This window comes from Triticum dicoccoides, chromosome 4A (genome assembly GCF_002162155.2).
Source record: "Triticum dicoccoides isolate Atlit2015 ecotype Zavitan chromosome 4A, WEW_v2.0, whole genome shotgun sequence".
Classification (NCBI taxonomy): Eukaryota; Viridiplantae; Streptophyta; class Magnoliopsida; order Poales; family Poaceae; genus Triticum; species Triticum dicoccoides.
Window position 1 is genome coordinate 599,967,193 of NC_041386.1, and position 4,868 is coordinate 599,972,060.

Genomic DNA, 4,868 nt, shown 5'->3' on the forward strand with positions numbered 1-4,868 from the left:
GACGGAGCGGCACCCATGTCCCTCGCCGGCAGCTGCTCTCCTCCTCACCATGACGATGAACTAGTTTAGGTATTTAGCGCCTAGTTGCAGCTAGCCTAGCCACCCACATGAGAGCTAGCTCATGCTTCCATGGCCGGTATTTACTTCAGTTTTTGAGACACAGAGGCCGACCCAATCATGCCATCTTTTCCTCCAGGAGCAGGGGACACAAGTTTCAGGAGCAGCCAGCTGGGTGGATCAGCGATGCGTGTACTAGAGCGCCCATATTTGTCCAGGCTCCTCGTCGGCATTTGGTTGTGGCGTCGTGAGGCATTGCGGGCCAGCGCGGGAGGCTTGACGAGCACCACAGGCAGATTTGTCTTGTTGACGGCTGCCCTCTTGCCGGCGAGTTCCGCCCCTCTGCTCCTCGAATCAATACTCACCGACGGAATGCTCGGCGGTAAGGATTCTGTCGATCTTTCCTAAAGGGACTGTTTATTTGACATTTAACTGTTTTTCAATTCGAAAACAATCAAATACCCTCACCAATCAACAGCTGGCACCTGTAAATAGCAGAAATATCAACAGATGACAAAAAGAACGCCTGAACGGGCTGGGCTAAACAATTGACACGGTTCGTCTTGGAGAACAAACCACTCCAGAAAATCAGGGGCCAACACCCGCCTGATCTCCAGGACCACACATCACATGCCCACAATGGAACGCACGCAAAGGGCAAACTCCTCTTCACCTCTTGCATGAACAAATCACAAAGAAATTGCTTCATCTACAAACAGAGAGATCAACATAAGCTATAATTCTGGGGAAAAAACATACAGGATACCAACAAGGAATAAACATGGGAAAGACAATAAAAATTTCAGAAAACATACGATGTAGGAACCTAGTAATTTCCAGTGTAAATCCCCATGTAACTATACTTGTAAAACACAAAATACCTAAAATTTCCAGTGTAAAATAAACTGTAACTACTGGAAATTACAGTACCAGTAAATCCTAGAAAATTACAGTGCGAATCCTAGAAATTTACAGTGCAAAAACCAGTGAAAATGGAGACAAAAGATGCAATTACGCTGTAAATACCCAGTAAATTCCAGAGCAAATTAAACTGTAGGTGCCTAGTCTGTAAATCCTAGCAAATGACAGTGTAAATCATAGAGAATTACAGTGCAGAAACCGGTGTAAACAAGACAAAAGATTACTGTCAACCCACTAAATTCTAGTGTAAATTAAATCCTGTCACCTAGTAAAAATTCCACTATAAATCCTAGGAAATTACAGTGAAATTACACTGCAATTACAGTGTAAATTAAACCCACTAAATTCTAGTGTAAATTAAATCCTGTCACCTAGTAAAAATTCCACTGTAAATCCTAGGAAATTACAGTGAAATTACACTGCAATTACAGTGTAAATTAAACCCAGTAAATCCTAGAAAATTACAGTGTAAATAAAAAGTTACAGTGCAAAAACTGGTGTAAGCATGGAGACAAAAGACAATTACACTGTAAATACCCAGTAAATTCCAGTGTAAACTAAGGGTACCTAGTAAGAATTCCATTGTAAATCCTAGAAAATTACAGTGAAAACTGGTGTGGTTTACTTTAATTTATAGGGGATTTCCACTGTAAATCCTAGAAAATTACAGTGTAATTACAATGCAATTACAGTGCAAATTAAACCCACTAAATCCTAAAATATTACAGTGTAAATCATAGAAAGTTACAGTGCAAAAAAAGGTGTAAACATGGAGACAAAAGACAGCTACACTGTAAACACCCAAATAATTACACTGTAACTCAACAAAACTAAAGTAATTACACTGTAAGTACCTAGCAATTTCCAAATGTAAAAACTCAAGAAAACTAAAGTAATTACACTGTAAGTACCTAGTAATTACACCGTAAGCGCAAAATACAACCTACAGAATACATTCAAGCTTGATTGTGATTATGCTAACACTAACATTCTGCTTACATCTATTTCTATAAGCTTTGCTGCCGATGATTATGCTAGCACCGACATTCTACTTTTCAAAATGTGTCACGAGAGGAGCATGATGAGGACAATAACTGACTACGATCTCCTGAGATTGACACAGGAAGAACTCATATTAAATGTGAGATACAGTACCTAAAACTTTGCAAAGATGATTAAAATACATTAAAAGGTAAAAGGCTAACAAAATTATGATGCAAGAATCATTTTCTTTCACTGCACTCCTTCATTCCGACATTATATACAAGGTATAAAATCAAAAATCTCAATTAACCGCTGCAAAAAATACCTAAATGTCTTAAACTTAAACTTGTGATGAACCTTGCAGGTACATTCGGGAGATGGATCTACGAGCATTTGGGAAACTATGGAGAAAAACTACAGGAGCAAAGTAGAGGACTGTTTCATCACAACAAGAGATAACAAATGTAAGGAAAACAACAACTGAATAACTATTACAAACAAATGGCGAAGGAAACGCACTAACAATCATTAAACCTACCTTGCAGACATCGGAGCTAGACTTGCATCATGAAGAGGCAGCGAAGCGAAGATGGTGGAGGAGAATCTAATCCCTGGGACACAAACCTGTTCTACAACATGAATCTGCAACAGGTACAGACAACAATTTTCAGCTGAGAAACATAAAAGGAGAAACATTTTAGAAAAAAACTAAAAGAAATCGCTATCCCAGTATAGCAGCAGCTAAAATGAACTGAAGCACATGCCATAGCAATGAAGAAGGAGAAAGAAAAGAACCAGAAGACTCAAATTGGGGATTTGCCGCTCGACTTGAGGAGATGGATTGTCAACAACAGTTTCAAAGTTCCTCCCAGCAATGAAAGAGTGAATAGAAAATAGACTTAGTGCCTGCAAAAGTACAAAGAAACAACATGCGCAAGAACAAATAAATAAGATCATACAAGAAAGAATACATAAATCAGAGAATAGAAACAAAAAAATAACTTCAAGAAGGAACTAATCAAAAGAGAACTTATACAGAGAACGAACCTCACTTGTAGGAACAGATTTGACATTCAGAGATGAGTGTGATAAGAAATCTAGAACATCAATTATAAGGGACTGTGACCATTCAATAAATAGCTTGTGCTTGTCTTTGTCCCTAGCTTGAAAAAGGTCTATAACTACCTGGGCAGCCTGAAAAAAAATCAGTAAAACAACAAAAATAATCAACCGAGCAATAAAAGGCAAGAGCACAAAACAAGCACCAAAGGATTTCTGCACATTCATTTCAAAAAGCAAGTCACTGCAAGGGGGAACATCACCATCTTTGCTTGCTGAAGATTTCTCAATAGATTGCTACAACAAGAAGCAATCCAAACAAATCACACGAGAAAACATTACAGGTAAATTACAGTGAAAAATTGGGACAACTTACACTGCAATATTGAGATAAATTACACTGTAAATCCTTACAGTGAAATGCTGAAACAAATTACAGTGCAATACTGAGATAAATTACATAGTAAATCCTTACACTGCAAAGCTGAGACAAACTACACTGAAATTACATTCAAAAAGATACTGTCAAGCCAAACCAATCAACTAACAAATTACAGACGAAATACCAAGTAAATTACACTGAAAGGCTAAGACAAAATACACTGAAATTAAACTCAAAATCATACCTCTAGAAGTACATAAACATGTACCAGGGGGAACTAAACAGCTACATCTAACAACAAAAAATCAGCAGTCGAAATCAGGGACTACAAAGAGCTTCACATGAGCAAGTAGCATCAGGACATGAGCAGGTAGCATCACTGAAAGAGCTAGGAATCTACAGAATTCTCGCGTACAGGCACATGAGCAAAACATAAGCAGGAGAAATCCCGCAGGCTACTGGTACATCTATAGAAACCCCCATGCTACATCTACAGAATCCTACATGCTACATCTACACAAACAAGGGGAAACCCCACTGCATCTACAAACTACAACAGTAGCCCACCAGAGACAACCACAACAACCACAAAACCTAGAAATCACACCTACCAGCGACTACATCAGAAGGCGAGAGGGTGACATGAACTGACCTAGATTTGGAACAAACACAAGCAGAACATCATACTCGACAGAGCGACAGAGAGGAATAACCAACCGCGACACCGGGGAGCGAATAGAAAGGGGACAGAAATGAAGCTCGAGCGTTGGAAGTTCACGAAATCGCCATGGACGGGGAGAATCGCCTCCTCTGCTCCGCTGCTCGAGCTCCGCCTCAGCCTTATCGAAACAGAGAGGAGAAAAAAAAAGGAAAACACACGCTCTCCCAAATTCAAACAACACAAAAATCAGACCAGGCCGGGGCAGCCGTAACGGGCACAGAGAAAACCGCACCCACACAAAAAACCAGACCCGGTAACAAGCCTGGTGAAAAACAAAAGCCAGCGCGAATCTCCACGCAAGAACGAATGGACAACGATTTGAATGTCAACAAATTGAAAAACACTCAGCTGTAAAATAGCAAAACCGTTCCTAAATCATCGCGCTGGATTCTCGTCTTGATGAAAGCCATAAGAAGTACTACTACTTTGCAACTCTTCCGATTGTGCCCTTTTTGCAGAGAATACTACACATCTAAGTCAGTAGCATGGATTAATATTAACCCTTAGATCAGCAAAAATGAATGGTCAATATTTATCTGATGTACCGTAAAAGGTCTCACCAAGAAACCAGGGAGTAAATTTCAGTTCTCCAAGTGCCACTGGACCCTAAAATGATGCTGGATTTGCCTAATGCAAATTTTTACTTTTTGAAAGACCTAGCAGTCAGCACCACTCTTCCATTGAGATTGGTTAATATACTTATAAGTATAAAAACAACTAGGAGAATAAAGCTCCTAGGAGAGA

At 39.5% G+C, this 4,868-nt stretch overlaps 1 long non-coding RNA gene across 1 annotated transcript; it reads right to left on the bottom strand.

The window, feature by feature from the left end:
- Positions 1 to 2,766: 2,766 nt before the first annotated feature.
- On the bottom strand, positions 2,767 to 4,137 carry LOC119289321. The gene is made up of 3 exons (XR_005141478.1): positions 4,121 to 4,137; positions 3,010 to 3,156; positions 2,767 to 2,868 (listed from the first exon to the last, which is right to left on the bottom strand). It is a non-coding gene; the product is annotated as an uncharacterized LOC119289321 (long non-coding RNA).
- Between the last annotated feature and the right edge of the window lie 731 nt (positions 4,138 to 4,868).